Source organism: Schistocerca nitens, chromosome 1, assembly GCF_023898315.1.
Source record: "Schistocerca nitens isolate TAMUIC-IGC-003100 chromosome 1, iqSchNite1.1, whole genome shotgun sequence".
Classification (NCBI taxonomy): Eukaryota; Metazoa; Arthropoda; class Insecta; order Orthoptera; family Acrididae; genus Schistocerca; species Schistocerca nitens.
The window spans coordinates 577565968-577584960 of NC_064614.1; the positions used below are offsets into that span (position 1 = coordinate 577565968).

At 44.2% G+C, this 18993-nt stretch overlaps 1 protein-coding gene across 1 annotated transcript in view; it reads right to left on the reverse strand.

The window, feature by feature from the left end:
• LOC126260842 (peripheral plasma membrane protein CASK-like) overlaps positions 1-18993 on the reverse strand; it is a gene marked incomplete at its 3' end in the record, with an annotated part of 722990 nt that overhangs the window by 492630 nt on the left and 211367 nt on the right. The gene's annotated exons all lie outside the window — the stretch shown is intronic.

Below are 18993 nucleotides of genomic sequence, written 5' to 3' on the forward strand. Positions count from 1 at the left end.
AGTAATTGCATTTAAAATATACAGGGTGGTCCATTGATAGTAACCGGGCCAAATATCTCACGAAATAAGCATCAAACGAAAAAATTACAAAGAACCAAAGTCGTCTAGCTTTAAGGGGGAAACCAAATGGCGCTATGGTTGGCTCGCTAGACAGCGCTGCCAGAGGTCAAACGGATATCAAATGCGTTTTTTTTAATAGGAACCCCCATTTTTATTACATATTCGTGTAGTACATGAAGAAATATGAATGTTTTAGTTGGACCACTTTTTTCGCTTTGTGATAGATGGCGCTGTAATAGCCTCAAACATGTGGCTCACAATTTTAGACGAACAGTTGTTAACAGGTAGGTTTTTTAAATTAAAATAAAGAACGTAGGTACGTTTGAACATATGGTACGCGTGCAATCGATGTTGATGCAGCATTCTCAACACCGACGTTTTTGAGATTCCCGATTCTCGCGCAATTTGTCTGCTACTGATGTGCGGATTAGCCGCGACAGCAGCTAAAACACCTACTTGGGCATCATCATTTGTTGCAGGTCCTGGTTGACGTTTCACATGTGGCTGAACACTTCCTGTTTCCTTAAACAACGTAACTATCCGGCGAACCGTCCGGACACTTGGATGATGTCGTCCAGGATACCGTGCAGCATACACAGCACACGCCCATTGGGCATTTTGATCACAACAGCCATACACAACACGATATCGACCTTTTCCGCAATTGGTGAATGGTCCATTTTAACACGAGTAATGTATCACGAAGCAAATACCGTCCGCACTGACGGAATGTTACGTGATACTACGTACTTATACGTTTGTGACTATTACAGCGCCATCTATCACAAAGCGAAAAAAGTGGTCCAACTAAAACATTCATATTTATTTACGTACTACACGAATATGTAATAAAAATTAGGGTTCCTATTTAAAAAAACACAGCTGATACCCGTTTGACCTATGGCAGCGCCATTTAGCGGGCCAACCATAGCGGCATCTGGTTTCCCCCTTCAAGCTAGACGAGTTTCGTTCTTTGTAGTTTTTTCGTTTGACGCTTATTTCGTGAGATATTTGGCCCGGTCACGATCAATGGATCACCCTGTATATTTAATAACACAAACAATATAAACCAGTTCTGCAAGAGAATAATAAACTGAACCGAGAGTATAGTAAATTGGAGTAAAAGAAAATCAGAATCAAACCAAAGTTTGACGGTAAATCAGACTTTAAAATCAGTTGCAGATGCAAGATTTCTTCGCCTCACGATGCCATTTAAAGTAACGCCCAACAAAGCGGCAATACCAACAATAAACCATTCACTGCGACGTGACTGCTGCAGCACCACATTCTGGTACTTTGCATATGTTGGCAGCAGCTGCAAAGCGGCACCACAACATTCGAATAATCACCGATAAAACCTGGTCAAAATATCGTCAACGTCACAAGGTGGATCACTCCAACGGCCAAGGCGGCGACAACTGATGAAGTGAGGGGTGGGGAGAATACAGTCCGACATCCCTGAGTCCTGCGTTCGTCCGAAGCAAACTGCTTGTGGTAAATCCATTTTCTTTGATATTACACAGACACTACTTTCATAAATCAGTTTTCTCACTTCAGTTTTCTCACTTCCATTTTACTTTAAAAATAAAGAAACGTAAGAGAATAGTTTTAAATCTACTTTCCTACCACCACCACCACCACTACCACCACCACTACTACCACCACCACTACTACCACCACTACTACCACCACCACTACTACTACCACCACTACTACTACTGCTGCTGCTGCTGCTAATACCACGTAATCAGGCTCCGTGGACCGCACCCTTCTACAAGTTTCCTCCTACACTGTATTCTGTCGATTGCTGCTATCCGCCATTCGTCCACATCTATTGACACTTGGTTTAAATCTTCATGGAGTCCATCCCTCCAACGCATCTTGGGTCTCCCTGGGGGGTCCTCTTTCCTGTGGGTGTGAAATCCAGGAGCTTCCGAGGCCGTCTGTGATCCTCCATCCGGGCCACACGGCCGGCCCACTGCATTCGTTTGGCTTTGACATTTCCTGCTATGGTGGGCTGCTGGTATAGTTCCTCAAGTTCTTGGTTGTATCTGATCCTCCATTCCCCTGTATCTGCATCCAGAACCGGACCGAAGATCTTCTGAAGCACTTTTCTCTCAAAAACGAGGAGCTTATGGAAGTCCTGTTTCCGGGTACTCAATGTCTCACAGCCATATAGAACAACAGGATGATCCAGGTTTAGTACAGTCGAATCTTGAACTGTCTAGAGAGATATCTGGACCGAAGCAGTTGTGCTAGGTTGTGGTAAGATCGGTTTGCTGCTTGTATTCTGGCATCGATCTCTGCTTCACATGACGAGTTCTCAGTGGAAAGTGCCCCTAGGTATTTGAATTCTTGAACTCTCTTGTAGGACTGGTCCCCAACCTGCAGTGATTGCAGATGATCAGCAGTCTGACAATGACCACGCGTCATAACGAAGTACTCTGTCTTGGCTTCGTTTATGTTTAGCCCAAATTTGCTGGCAGCCTCCTCTAGTGTTTTGGTCATTTGCTTCAGCTCCTCTTCCGACCTAGAGAGTAAACAGATGTCGTCTGCATAGGCTAAGTATGCCAGTCTCTTTCCTTCTCTTTCAATCCCTTCGTTCGCGCGTACGATCTTCTCGAGGGCAAAGTTGAACAGGATAGGGGACAACCCATCTCCTTGCCCGAATCCTGTTACAATTTCAAATTCCACGGTTACGCCATTTCCCATCTTCACCTTTGCACATATTTCGTTCAGACAGATCTTTATCAGATTGATGAGTTTCTCTGCTATGCCAAACTCCCTTAAACAGTTGAGCAGGCTCTTGCGATGTATGCAAATAGGCCTTCTTCAAATCAACGAATAGAATATGCAAATCTTTACCATATTCACCCAGTTTCTCAGTGAGCTGCCGGAGACTGAAGAAGTGATCTACTGTTGACCGTCCTGGCCGGAAACCTCCCTGGTACTCCCCAATCACCGATTCTGCCACTGGCTGAATTATATGTATGAGGCAATTGAGCAGGATCTTATATCAGACGTTAAGCAGGGCGATTCCTCGATAGTTGCCACATTTCAGTTTGTCGCCCATCTTATGTATTGGACAAATCTGACCTGTTTTCCATTCTGCTGGTAGTTCTTCTTTGGTCCATATTGCCTGTATAAGTGTATTCTTTCTGCAAGTTTCTATCCTCCTGCCAGGATCATTTCAGCCTGTATTACATCTTCACCTACACTCTTATTCTGCTTAAGGTGTCAGATTCCGGTTTTTATCTCATCAGGGCAGGTGGGGGATCATCTGCATCGGCTGTAACTGGGTACTGGAAATCAAACTGCAGTACGGGTTCATCACAATTTAGCAGCTATCGTTCGCCAGGATCTTATCACGGGAATTTTTGACAAATTTCTGCTTGGCCTGGTTACCTTTGCAGAGTTACTTCACCTTCAGAAACATTTCCCTAGTCTTTTGTCGTCTGAAGTCTGTTTCTGCTTCAATGATATCCCTTCTGTATTTCCTCTTTGCTCTTCTCAGAGTTGCTTGTGTAGTCTTTCAGACCTCCTCAAATTGTGCTTTGCCCTGTGTCAGATTTGTTCCCTTCAGCCACTTGCTCCTGGCTTCCTACCTCCTTTCCAAGGCATCTGCACATTACTTTCCAAACCAGATCTTCGTGCCCACTGTGTTTCCCGTGAGTGTTTCCTTTGCTCTATCCATAACTGAGCTCTGAATATTTCCCCACAAGGTTCTAGGTCCTGATTCGCGTCCATTTCACTGAGTGCTTCGAAGCGGTTAGTAAGTTGCACCTGGTATCCGGTCTTCGTTGCTTCAACTTTTAGTTTCTCCACATGGTATCTTTCCACTCTTTTTAACTTAGGCCCTGTTATCCCTTTGCACTCTATGTTTAAAAGGCCTCTGCCCAGGAAATGATCACTCCCACCTTCGGCACCCCGCGCTGTCTTAACGTGTAACACCCACCTCTTGGCTCTGAGATCAATGGCAACGTGGTCTACTTGATTTATAGTTCTACATCAGTACCTATTTTGTTTACTTCTACGTTAACGACCTCAAATGTCCTTGCAGACCACCAGCGGTAGGCGTACCACCGTTCGGGAACCCTGGAGTAACGTATGGTAAGTAGTAGTCATCATGAGAATGCTGGGTGGGCCAGCGAGTCAAACTGCAGTTTTGTCACAAATTTGTCACGAGAGATGGCACTGGATGAAAGAATAGCGTAAATGTTCCCAGTGTTTGGAGTAGACTGTTCTCGTCACTCTAACATACTCATACGGCCCACAGTTTTAGATAGAGTAGCGTTACCCATTTAAAACGTTCCCCACTCTGGTCGACGTTCTCTATCAATCACTGAAGTAAATAATTCTCGGGTACAAACCTGTCACAAATACAAATACTTTCATGTCTCTGCCGCTATCTTCATACCTTTCTGTAAGAGCACAGTAAAAGACTGTCTTTTCTTTTTGGGTGCCACAGAGGAGCAGGAACGGAACCACGATCGTACTCATGCGTGCACCTCCTCGTCCGAAGCAAATCGGCGGTCATGAATGTCTTTTTTCGGGGTTCCAAAACCACGGAAATCGCACGGGGAGAGAACGAGGCTATATGGAGGATGTGAGGATGGGGCTTCCCTGTGGAACTTCTGCAGCCTAATTGAAACAACTTGCCAACAAAATGCCTGTTCCAAATGTTGCCAAGTTTGTTTCGACTACGCTATAGAAATTTCTGTGGGAAGCCCTAACATATCCTCCATACGGCCCTGATCTCTCCCCACGTGATTTCCATATTTTTCGAGCCTCTGCAGAAAGACCTTCGTGACTGTCGATTTACTTCCGACAAAGATCTGCACGCCTGGGCACAATCATGTTTCTACATCTACATCTACACCCGTACCCCACAAGCCACCTGACGGTGTGCGGCCGAGAGTACCTCGCGTACCTCTATCGGTTCTCCCTTCTATTCCAGTCTTGTATTGTTCGTGGAAAGAAGGATTGTCGGTATGCCTCTGTGTGGGCTCTAATTTCTCTGATTTTATCCTCATGGTCTCTTCGCGAGATATACGTAGGAGGGAGCAATATACTGCTTGACTCCTCGGTGAAGGTATGTTCTCGAAACTTCAACAAAAGCCCGTACCGGCCTACTGAGCGTCTCTCCTGCAAAGTCTTCCACTGGAGTTTATCATCTCCGTAACGCTTTCGCGATTACTAAATGATCCTGTAACGAAGCGCGCTGCTCTCCGTTGGATCTTCTCTATCTCCCCTATCAACCCTATCCTGGTACGGATCCCACACCGGTGAGCAGTATTCAAGCAGTGGGCGAACAAGTGTACTGTAACCTACTTCCTTTGTTTTTGGAATGCATTTTCTTAGGATTCTTCCAATGGGTTTCAGTCTGGCATCTGCTTTACCGACGATTAATTTTATATGGTCATTCCATTTTAAATGGTCATTCCATTTGAAATAACTCCTAATGCCTACTCCCAAATAATTTATGGAATTAACTGCTTCCAGTTGCTGACCTGCTATATTGTAGCTAAATGATAAAGGATCTTTCTTTCTTCTATGTATTCGCACCACATTCACTTGTCTACATAGAGATTCAATTGCCATTCCCTGCACCATGCGTCAATTCGTTGCAGATCCTCCCGCATTTCAGTACAATTTTCCATTGTTACAACCTCTCGATACAACACAGCATTATCTGCAAAAAGCCTCAGTGAACTTCCGATGTCATCCACAAGGTCATTTATGTATATTGTGAACAGCAACGGTCCTATGACACTCCCCTGTGGCACACCTGAAATCACTCTTACTTCGGAAGACTTCTCTCCATTGAGAATGACATGCTGCGTTCTGTTATCTAGGAAATCTTCAATCCAATCACACAATTGGTCTGATAGTCCATATGCTCGTACTTTGTTTATTAAACGACTGTGGGGAACTGTATCGAACGCCTTGCGGAAGTCAAGAAACACAGCATCTACCTGTGAACCCGTGTCTATGGCCCTCTGAGTCTCGTGGACGAATAGCGCGAGCTGGGTTTCACAGGATCGTGTTTTCCGAAACCCATGCTGATTCCTACAGAGTAGATTTCTAGTCTCCAGAAAAGTCACTATACTCTAACATAATACGTGTTCCAAAATTCTACAACTGATCGACGTTAGAGATATTGGTCTATAGTTCTGCACATCTGTTCGACGTCCCTTCTTGAAACCGGGATGACCTGTGCCCTCTTCCAATCTTTCGGAACGCTACGCTCTTCTAGAGACCTACGGCACACCGCTGTAAGTAGGAGGGCAAGTTCCTTCGCGTACTCTGTGTACAATCGAACTGATATCCCATCAGGTCCAGCGTCTTTCCAATTTTGAGCGATTTTAAGTGTTTTTCTATCCCTCTGTCATCTATTTCGATATCTACCATTTGTCATCTGTGTGACAATCTAGAGAAGGAACTACACTGCAGTCTCTCTCTGTGAAACAGCTTTGGAAAAAGACGTTTAGTAGTTTCCGTAGGTAACGGCAAACATTTTTCGATGAAGGTATTGACTGAATAGTCTCACAGTTGGGTAAATGTATTAACAATCATGTCAATTAATTTTGAAATAATAAACAGTTTACTTATTATTTCTATCTGTCTCCCTTTATTAATACAGTACGTCACCCGTTTCAAGATTCTCCACCATTTGTGCCTCCACTCTTATTGTACACCACCAGTGGGGCGTAAAGGAAACAATTATTTTGTCGCAGCACGAGTTAAATTTTGTAATGCGGATGGCTCTCTTGCTTATCTCCTCGGCACCTTCCAATGGTTCACCTTCACAAAAGCAGGAAGCCAACGTGCTACTGCGCGTGGCCAATCAACTTTTGAAAAGCAACAGCTGTCGACCTTCCTCGCTGTGTGACGGTGATGTATTCATCTCCTCTGGAGAATGCCCTTCACCGCACGTGACTTACATACTCATGTTCTCCGTAACTCTGTAGCGCTGCCTGCAGTGTTCCAGTGTAGAAGGATGGTGTTGAGGAGATCACGAAGCGACCAGCGACGGAAGGAAAGCCCAAATATATGGCAGCGATCGTAGAAAACTCTAAATATGTCTGTGCAATAACTTATCTCAGAAAATGGCTTCATTAAATTCGTGTACTTGTTGACTTTCAGATTGTTATGTACGTCACAAATTGACAGTACCGAAATAAGGGGTTTTAAAACATTCAGAGAATGGGTTTCACTTGTGCAGTTAGTGATACGAAATAATAAACGAACCTAAGTCGGATGCAACGACGAATATGAAAATCAACCGAGTTAATCCAAGTGACACTCTCGTCAGTCTAAGTATGGACACAACTTCCTAATGAGACGTTTAATGATATTTGTGAGGTAGTTCTACGACAGATTTATTAGAATATTTCTGCAAAGAATTGAAACGGCTTTTAATTAGGATACGCACCAAGCGACGTACACAGATGGCGATTTCAGTATAAAATATCGTATTCACATGCTAGTCGAAACTGAATTTGCAATACCCAGTTTTATCTAACCCTCTTGCTTCAGCCGATGCCACACTTTCCATTGCCCGCAGCCGCACTGCAGCGGTTCGGCACAGGGAGGGGCTGTAGCAGACTGTACAACCAGCTACCTAAGCACCACGGTTCTCTCGCGCGCATTAGCCGCAGCGGCGCACAAGAATCCCACCACTATTTGCCGCAGTTTTCGCCACGTCGCCGTGCAGACGAGAGCCCACGCGAAATGTACCAACACGGCCGGTCTGCCGCTTCATAAGCACCGCCACTGTTAAATGAAAGTCGTGGAAACACCTCGCGTTTCTGGGCAACGTGGAGGAGTCTTCGGGAGGCGGGTCACGCGCTCCACAGCCTGGAGACCTGCACAGAAAGTAAGGGAAGCAGACTGCGAGATCAGTGCGAGCTCCATTGTGTCGGAACGTGGAAAAAGGTGCAGAAGGGAGCACGAATTTCTCTGCTTTGCTGGTGCTCGTTACGCTGCCGATACGTGCCTAGTGAATACTGTAAAACGAGAGGCCTCCCGCGTACAACGTGGAAAATTAGTACGACTGGGAACGCTGCAGTCAGAATTTTAATCCTGCACGTGTGATGATACTGTCGTCTTAAACAAGATATAAAAGATGCACTAAGTACTGCTCGTAAATTTTTACAGAAAATCGTATCTATGTAATACCGAAAATTGATGATAAATCCTTCTTTTATTTTTTCTAGTTTCGGCAGAACTGGTATCATCAGGTAAGGTCAATAGCAATGGAAAGTATACAGGGTGAGTCACCTAACATTACCGCTGGATATATTTCGTAAACCACATCAAATACTGACGAATCGATTCCACAGACCGAACGTGAGGAGAGGGGCTAGTGTAATTGTTAATACAAACCATAAAAAATGCACGGAAGTATGTTTTTTAACACAAACCTACGTTTTTTTAAATGGAACCCCGTTAGTTTTGTTAGCACATCTGAACATATAAACAAATACGTAATCAGTACCGTTTGTTGCATTCTAAAATGTTAATTACATCAGGAGATACTGTAACCTAAAGTTGACGCTTGAGTACCACTCCTCCGCTGTTCGATCGTGTGTATCGGAGAGCACCGAATTACGTAGGGATCCAAAGGGAACGGTGATGGACCTTAGGTACAGAAGACACTGGAACAGCACATTACGTCCACATGCTAACACCTTTTTATTGGTCTTTTTCACTGACGCACATGTACATTATCATGAGGGGTGAGGTAAGCGTACACACGTGCTTTCCGTTTTCAATTGCGAAGTGGAATAGAGTGTGTCCCACTGGAAACGCGTCGACGTATGTGGTATCAGCATGATGGTGCACCTGCACATTCCGCAATTAACACTAGGCTGACCCTTGACAGGATGTTCGACGGGCGTTTCATAGGACGTGGAGGACGCATAAATTGGCCAGCCCGTTCTCCTGATCTTACACCTCTGGACTTCCTTCTGTGGGGTACGTTAAAGGAGAATGTGTACCGTGATGTGCCTACAACCCCAGAGGACATGAAACAACGTATTGTGGCAGCCTGCGGCGACATTACACCAGATGTACTGCGGCGTGTATGACATTCTTTACGCCAGAGATTGCAATTGTGTGCAGCAAATGATGGCCACCACATTTAACATCTATTGGCCTGACATGTTGGGACAGGCCAATGTTCCTCGTACCACATTACTGCACTAACAGCTTACATCCGTGGCGCGGCGCATCTTTCGAGCAGCCGTTCTCCTGGATGATGGTGTATCCGGGAATGACCATCGATACAGTTTACCTACAACGCCACGTCTCCGAAACGCTAAAAGCCGTGTCAACGAAGGACAAGAAAGGTCGGATATGGGGAAAAAATCGTGAGGTCATAAATATTTGTACAGTGGTAGATGGGAGTGCAAGCATGGGCGTGGGAGTGGTAGGGGGAGAGAGGGGGGGGGCTTTGAATGTCACTTTTAGAGATTTTTCTTGAATATTTCGAAAGCCGCGGCTTCTGTTTCGCAGTACGAAATTTAAGTGCACTGAATTTGCTACACAGAAGGCCCAGACGGAAAATCGTAGATTATTAAAATGGGTCGTTTAATGGTATGCAATTAACGTTCATTGTTAAATAAACTGGTATAAGAACAAATATTAAATCTGTGTAACACATAGAAGTGCAGTAGAACCATATCAATGGATAAACTGCTTTTTCAGGATACAGCGGGGGGAGTGAAGTCACGTGAGGGAAGGCAGGTCTTCGGTTTGTGGCAACGCACTTTCCTCGTCTGTAGGTCTTTGAACAGAAGAGCGAGCAGGCGATTCCACACCCTCTCTTCCCCGCTACGTGATCATTTCGTGATCGAACCGATAATGGCGGGCCGGCCGGTGTAGCCGAGCGGTTCTAGGCGCTTCAGTCTGGAGCCACAGGTTCGAATCCTGCCTCGGGCATGGATGTGTGTGATGTCCTTAGGTTAGTTAGGTTTAACTAGTTCTAAGTTCTAGGGGACTGATGACCACAGATGTTAAGTCCCATAGTGCTCAGAGCCATTTGAACCATTTGATAATAGCGGAAAACTAAAGCATAAGCCATTAGACCTGTATTCAGAATAAAGTGGGGTGAAGCCTGAATCCTGTCATCTCTATTTCCCTTTTACTTTCAGTCCATGCATCATCTTCCTTCATAGCTGGCGCTGTAGTCATCACGAGATGCCACAGCTAATGTCTTCTTTATGTAACATATTTGTACCAAGCTTTTAGTAGTCTTGTCAGAGGTGTAATTGTTCACTTCCTTATTCCAATCTGAAGAGTAATTTTACGTGCATCAGTTGTGGTACGAGGTGTAGTCACTGACACGAGCGTGAGCATCGCCAGATTTTTCAGACTTCTGAAGCTGGGGTACTCCACGTACCAGCTGGGGTACTCCACGTACCACCAGACTTAATCAGTACCCCAGCACAGTAAGACATCTGGAAACCTTCTAATGCCGAGTGTATACCATGCAGGATACCCAGGGACTAACTAACCTTAGTTCCGACCAGTATGCAGATGGCTTCCAGTGACATCACGGAAATTTACCTCGTCAGAATCATAAAAACAACCACGCGTCGACTGATGTCGCCACTTGATTGAAATGCAAAACGCGGACAATTATTTTCTGGAAAGAAAATCATCACAAGTGACGAAACTTCGTGCTATGGACACGAAGCTACCACAAAATGATAAAGTGCAGAACTGACATGAAGGGTCAACGCTTTGACGACAAAAGACGTTAAAGCAAATACACGGTGGTTATAATTAAACTTCCGCTACTTGAGAGGGCCCCCCATGAAAAACGAGTGATCGTAGGACAACGAAACATTTTGGAAACACTTGTAACGACATGTGGAACACAAATAAGAATAAACCGTTGAAATAAACACATTTCAGTTCCCACGTGAGAGGGTAATATTTGCTAATTGCATACCATATTTAAGTTTCAGGCTACAAAAGTTGTTCAATGTGACGACCATCCGCATCCACGACAGCGAGCCACCGCAGTAGAGATCGCTCTACGAAACACCTCAGGTGGAATGTTGGCTAACCCCTCGCTATGCTCGTCTTCAACCAGCAGCGTGTGTTGTATCCCGCTGATGAAACCTGTCTTTGCCGCACACCACAGCCGGAAGTCGCACGGGTAAACCTAGCCATTCTGCCGTCTCTCACTGTTAACGTACAGTCTTAGACATAAAAACTGACCGCCAGCCGTCTGCCACCGAGACTAAGCCCGAGTCGTTCACTTAAGGTCGCCAATAAAACTGACCGCCCCTGACAACTCCTAAGTCCGGCCAACTGCACAATCTGGCAACACTGTAAGATGGGGAAGTGTTAGGAAGAAGTGTTGTCTACTTCCGAGTTGATATGGATGGAGTGAGCCCGTGGTCTTGCGGTAATCCTCGTGCATTCTAAACTTATAGTCACATGTTCGCGTCCAACTGTGTTATTTTTTTTTTTACCGCTTTTCGGTAAAGTTATGAGTCTGTTTGTACATCAAAGACAATTCGCTTAACATTCTACCCACCCGCAATAACAAGTATTCCAGAAACAATTCCGCAGAACAACTCGTGGCTGCGTCGCGATCATAACAGCTTACGCTCGAGCGTTTCCTCGTGCTGCAGCGGCTACCGGCCACCGGCCAAACTCCACCCGCCGCCTGAAATCCGGCGCCGCCCATGTGAAGGCGGCGCCACGCTGTCAGTGTATGTATCAATGCCATTTTCGAATTTGAAGTTCTAGTTATCATCTTGCAGTAAGCGTTGGATTTTGCATACTTGAAAATCGTGAACTACAGTTAAGCAAGTGGAAAAAGGTGTAACATCTGCAACACAAAATTTACTTTTGGTATAACAGAGGGGTGAATGTAGAGGAGGCAGCTAGAAAGATTTGAACTGTGCGTGGAGCGAGTGCTTTTGGGGAAAATACGCCAGAAAAATATATTCTTGTTTCAACAAAGATCGTTCTGGCATGAATGATATTTCACATTAAGGAAATCTCGAATACTGATATATGTGACATTTTACCATTTTACCATCATGCGACATTTGCATTCAACAGGCAACGTTCAGAAGTCTGGTGGAGGAGCACTGCATGCTCTAATTCGAAACAACAAAAATCAACGGAGTGACTATTATTGAATGTCATCAGGACGCTCATTGAGCATTCCTATGCAGTACTGTTACTGGTTACGTGTTATGATGCCTTTATCGTTAACTTCCTAAGAAGAAATGAAAGGCAGAGCCGGCCGGAGTGGCCGAGCGGTTAAAGGCGCTACAGTCTGGAACCGCACGACCGCTACGGTCGCAGGTTCGAATCCTGCCTCGGGCATGTATGTGTGTGATGTCCTTAGGTTAGTTAGGTTTAAGTAGTTCTAAGTTCTAGGGGACTTATGACCACAGCAGTTGAGTCCCATAGTGCTCAGAGCCATTTGAACCATTTTTTTGAAAGGCTGAGCCCCACCAAAAGACGTCGACTAGACCAAAGAGTAGTGTGAACATAATATTTTACACTTGATAGCTCCATAAGTGTGTTTTCCACTACGAATTCTGCCCCAAGGGGTCTGTACAACGCTGCTGGAATTTGTTGTCAACAACAGAGACACCTTTCGGTCGCAGTGTAAGAAAGTCGAGCAACAAAACTACATCACCTGTGCTACTGCATGATAACTCACTCTGTTGATTTGAGAAACAAAACTATCCAGGATATTGATAGAAAGTCGTCTCTCAGGCACTTGTATTGATAGGGAAGCCCTCTCTCAAGCACTTGTCCCTCTCGTCATAAAAAAAGGCTCTGAGCACTATGGGACTTAACATCTTAGGTCATCAGTCCCCTAGAACTTAGGACTACTTAAACCTAACCAACCTAAGGACATCACACACATCCATGCCCGAGGAAGGATTCGAACCTGCGACGTTAGCAGTTACGCGGTTCCGGACTGAAGTGCCTAGAACCTCACGGCCGCCGATGCCGGCTCTCGTCATATATTCGTAAAATTTTACGTTTCCCGCTCTTGAACGATCAACCGTCAAGGCAATTCATTTCTAGACGAAAATACTCTTAAGACTACTATGGTTTAATGACATCGTTAAAACAAGTAGGTTTCTACGGGCGTAGAATTTGTAAACAACTGTTGCATTGTCAGATTGTTGTGGATATCGCGAAAGAACATTCAGGTGCTGATTAATTTCTCGTTGATGATTACTGTTGCCTTTAGTAAACTAATGGAAAATGTAAATAAATTGTTCACTTTACTAATACAAATTAAATTCAGCTTACTACAGAAACATGACGACGGCAGTCTATCTTAATAAAGCATTAAGTTCAAAAATGGTTCAAAGGTCTCTGAGCACTATGGGGCTTAACTTCTGAGGTCATCAGTCCCCTAGAACTTAGAACTAGTTAAACCTAACTAACCTAAAGACATCACACACATCCATGCCTGAGGCAGGATTCGAACCTGCAACCGTAGTGGTCGCGCGGTTCCAGACTGTAGCGAAGCATTAAGTGTCTGTAAGACGATTGATCCTATTTTAACACGAATTAGTAGGATATTACCGACTTTTGACTTAGAAAAGATCTGTATTCATTTCCTGTATCAGTCGCAAGTATTATGAAAATATGGCATTTCATAGATAAAATTATGTATTCACAACAACAAAAAATATGTCGGCAGGAAACAAAAGTGGCATTATGAAAGTGGCAGTACCGTAAGGTTTTCGCTCTGACAGTAAGGGTTACTGAAAGTACCAAGACGAATTTTGCTCGAGCACTGTCTTACGATTCCTTTATTGAGTTTGTGTCTGCCTGCTTGTAGCTCTACTACAAAAGAATAAAAAATCTGGCTTTCAAGGTGTCTATAAAGGCGAACGAAAGCTTGAACCTGGTAGCCAAGCATGTTACCTGAGAAGTGGTATTTTCCTAAAGTGGGAAGACATTCTTTTGTGGTTGAATTGTTGGCAAATATCAGTCAGACGTGTGCCGTTGGTCTAAGCGTTCGGTGTGTTGAATTTGTACCAATGATTTTTCTACAGGGCTTTTTCTGTCCCAAATAGAGAGTTGAAGTCTCCCTTTGGTATTTTCACGTCATATTGGTGAATTTTTCTCATAGTATTTTCGAGTGTGTTCCAGAATTTTCGACATTTTTGGTGTTTTCCTTATTTTCGATGTTGGTGGGGCCATGTGCATTGATGAGTGTTACTTTTTACTGGGGCTCTGAATGAGCATAGTCATAAGTCGATTGTTGATGGGTGTGATTTCTTTGACAGAACTGATGATACACTCCTGGAAATGGAAAAAAGAACACATTGACACCGGTGTGTCAGACCCACCATACTTGCTCCGGACACTGCGAGAGGGCTGTACAAGCAATGATCACACGCACGGCACAGCGGACACACCAGGAACCGCGGTGTTGGCCGTCGAATGGCGCTAGCTGCGCAGCATTTGTGCACCGCCGCCGTCAGTGTCAGCCAGTTTGCCGTGGCATACGGAGCTCCATCGCAGTCTTTAACACTGGTAGCATGCCGCGACGGCGTGGACGTGAACCGTATGTGCAGTTGACGGACTTTGAGCGAGGGCGTATAGTGGGCATGCGGGAGGCCGGGTGGACGTACCGCCGAATTGCTCAACACGTGGGGCGTGAGGTCTCCACAGTACATCGATGTTGTCGCCAGTGGTCGGCGGAAGGTGCACGTGCCCGTCGACCTGGGACCGGACCGCAGCGACGCACGGATGCACGCCAAGACCGTAGGATCCTACGCAGTGCCGTAGGGGACCGCACCGCCACTTCCCAGCAAATTAGGGACACTGTTGCTCCTGGGGTATCGGCGAGGACCATTCGCAACCGTCTCCATGAAGCTGGGCTACGGTCCCGCACACCGTTAGGCCGTCTTCCGCTCACGCCCCAACATCGTGCAGCCCGCCTCCAGTGGTGTCGCGACAGGCGTGAATGGAGGGACGAATGGAGACGTGTCGTCTTCAGCGATGAGAGTCGCTTCTGCCTTGGTGCCAATGATGGTCGTATGCGTGTTTGGCGCCGTGCAGGTGAGCGCCACAATCAGGACTGCATACGACCGAGGCACACAGGGCCAACACCCGGCATCATGGTGTGGGGAGCGATCTCCTACACTGGCCGTACACCACTGGTGATCGTCGAGGGGACACTGAATAGTGCACGGTACATCCAAACCGTCATCGAACCCATCGTTCTACCATTCCTAGACCGGCAAGGGAACTTGCTGTTCCAACAGGACAATGCACGTCCGCATGTATCTCGTGCTACCCAACGTGCTCTAGAAGGTGTAAGTCAACTACCCTGGCCAGCAAGATCTCCGGATCTGTCCCCCCATTGAGCATGTTTGGGGCTGGATGAAGCGTCGTCTCACGCGGTCTGCACGTCCAGCACGAACGCTGGTCCAACTGAGGCGCCAGGTGGAAATGGCATGGCAAGCCGTTCCACAGGACTACATCCAGCATCTCTACGATCGTCTCCATGGGAGAATAGCAGCCTGCATTGCTGCGAAAGGTGGATATACACTGTACTAGTGCCGACATTGTGCATGCTCTGTTGCCTGTGTCTATGCGCCTGTGGTTCTGTCAGTGTGATCATGTGATGTATCTGACCCCAGGAATGTGTCAATAAAGTTTCCCCTTCCTGGGACAATGAATTCACGGTGTTCTTATTTCAATTTCCAGGAGTGTAGATCTGTGTTCGAGAAATGCCATGGCAAAGATTGGTACGCCTTTCGCTGCCTTTTGCTGCATTTTGCTCTTGAAGATGCAATGGTTTCCGTAATGCAAGGTTTCATTGTCAGTTAGTCGTGGTTCTTGAAAAGCAATGATGAGAATTTTTTCTCGGTCGATTTATTATGTGAGATTATTTAGTTTTCGTATTTGGATCAATGTATCGATGTTCGTATATATAAAAAAAAAGTTCTTATGCGTGTTAAATCTTGTGGGACTTAACTGCTAAGGTCATCAGTCACTAAGCTTACGCACTACTTAACATAAATTATCCTAAGGACAAACACACACACACACACACACACACACACACACACACACACACACACACGGGAGGACTCGAACCTCCACCGGGACCAGCCGAACAGTCCATGACTGCTGCGCCTGAGACTGCTCGGCTAATCCCGCGTGGCGTGTAGTTTTCAAATGCATGTTTCTGCTTGTAGGGAAATTTACAAGAGATCTTCAATATTCTCTGCCGCGCTAACCTGGCCTCACCAGAATCCGAAATTCCAACTGCCGCCTGTCGACAGTTCGCACAGTTCATGTTTGCTTCCGTGTCATTGGTTTGGCCTGGGTGATTCCAGGACCGGACAGGACCAGAGGGTGTTGAAGCCTTTCGAAGAAAATATTTTCAGCCGAGCTAATTGAGCTAACAGACGGTGACCAGAGTAGCGGTAGTTTTCACCCAGACATGCGTGGATTTTGAGTTGAACAGGTTGAGTAGTCGTTGATTTCCTCGGTACCACCCATATGGGGGAGGGTTTCCCCTATCGGCCCCACGGGATTATTATTATTATTTCTTTACTTTCTCAGACGTTAAGTCTGGGTAAAAATGGAAAGTGACACGGACCTTGATCAAGCGTCACTTCCTTTTAACTGTACGGTATATGTTATATTGCATTTAGGAACTTTCGGGTAATTGAACATGTATCAATAATTACAGATTTCTGTAGTTGTATATATAAGTTTGGATGTAGCTGTATTGCATTGATGTACTAGTGGATATTGTGTGGTATGACTCCTGTAGTTGATAGTATAATTGGTATAATGTCAACTTTATCCTGATGCCACATGTCCTTGACTTCCTCAGCCAGTTGGATGTATTTTTCAATTTTTTCTCCTGTTTTCTTTTGTATATTTGTTGTATTGGGTATGGATATTTCGATTAGTTGTGTTAATTTCTTCTTTTTATTGGTGAGTATGATGTAAGGTTTGTTATGTGGTGTTGTTTTATCTGTTATAATGGTTCTGTTCCAGTATAATTTGATAATTTGTATTCATCATTCTCCAGTACATTTTGTGGTGCATACTTGTATGTGGGAACGTGTTGTTTTATAAGTTTATGTTGTAAGGCAAGCTGTTGATGTATTATTTTTGCTACATTGTCATGTCTTCTGGGGTATTCTGTATTTGCTAGTATTGTACATCCGCTTGTGATGTAATCTACTGTTTCTATTTGTTGTTTGCAAAGTCTGCATTTATCTGTTGTGGTATTGGGATCTTTAATTATATGCTTACTGTAAATCTGGTGTTTATTGTTTGATCCTGTATTGCAATCATGAATCCTTCCGTCTCACTGTATACATTGCCTTTTCTTAGCCATGTGTAGGATGCGTCTTGATCGATGTGTGGCTGTGTTAGATTATACGGGTGCTTGCCATGTAGTGCCTTCCCCTTCCAATTTACTTTCTTCGTATTTGTTGATGTTATGTGATCTAAAGGGTTGTAGAAGTGGTTATGAAATTGCAGTGGTGTAGCCGCTGTATTTATATGAGTGATGCATTGTTTATTTTGCTAGTTTCTGCTCGTTCTAGAAAGAATTTTCTTAAATTGTCTACCTGTCCATAATGTAGGTTTTTTATGTCGATAAATCCCCTTCCTCCTTCCTTTCTGCTTAATATGAATCTTTCTGTTGCTGAATGTATGTTATGTATTCAATATTTGTGGCATTGTGAACGTGTAAGTGTATTTCGTGCTTCTAGGTCTGTGTTACTCCATTTCACTACTCCAAATGAGTAGGTCAATATTGGTATAGCATAAGTATTTATAGCTTTTGTCTTGTTTCTTGCTGTCAATTCTGTTTTCAGTATTTTTGTTAGTCTTTGTCTATATTTTTCTTTTAGTTCTTCTTTAATATTTGTATTATCTATTCCTATCTTTTGTCTGTATCCTAGGTATTTATAGGCATCTGTTTTTTTCCATCGCTTCTATGGAGTCACTGTGGTTATTCAATATGTAATCTTCTTGTTTAGTGTGTTTTCCCTTGACTATGCTATTTTTCTTACATTTGTCTGTTCCAAAAGCCATATTTATATCATTGCTGAATACTTCTGTTATCTTTAGTAATTGGTTGAGTTGTTGATTGGTTGCTGCCAGTAGTTTTAGATCATCCATGTATAGCAAATATGTGATTTTGTGTGGGTATGTTCCAGTAATATTATATCCATAACGTGTATTATTTAGCATGTTGGATAGTGGGTTCAGAGCAAGACAGAACCAGAAAGGACTTAATGAGTCTCCTTGGTATATTCCACGCTTAATCTGTATTGGCTGTGATGTGATATTATCTGAATTTGTTTGGATATTAAGTGTGGTTTTCCAGTTTTTCATTACTATGTTTAGAAACTGTATCAATTTAGGATCTACTTTGTATATTTCCAATATCTGTAGTAACCATGAGTGGGGTACACTATCAAAAGCTGTTTGGTAATCAATGTATGCGTAGTGTAGCGACCTTTGTTTAGTTTTAGCTTGATATGTCACCTCTGCATCTGTTATCAGTTGCTCTTTACATCCTCGTGCTCCTTTGCAGCAGCCTTTTTGTTCTTCATTTATAATTTTGTTCTGTGTTGTATGTGTCATTAATTTCTGTGTAATGACTGAAGTTAATATTTTGTAGATTGTTAGTAGGCATGTTATGGGGCGATATTTTGCTGGGTTTGCTGTGTCTGCTTGATCTTTAGGTTTCAGATAAGTTATTCCATGTGTAAGTGTATCAGGGAATATGTATGGGTCTGCAATGTAACTGTTAAATAATTTAGTTAGATGTGAATGTGTTGAGGTGAACTTCTTTAGCCAGAAATTTGCTATTTTATCATTTCCAGGGGCTTTCCAATTGTGCGTAGAATTAATTGCTCGGGTGACTTCATGTTGCAAAAT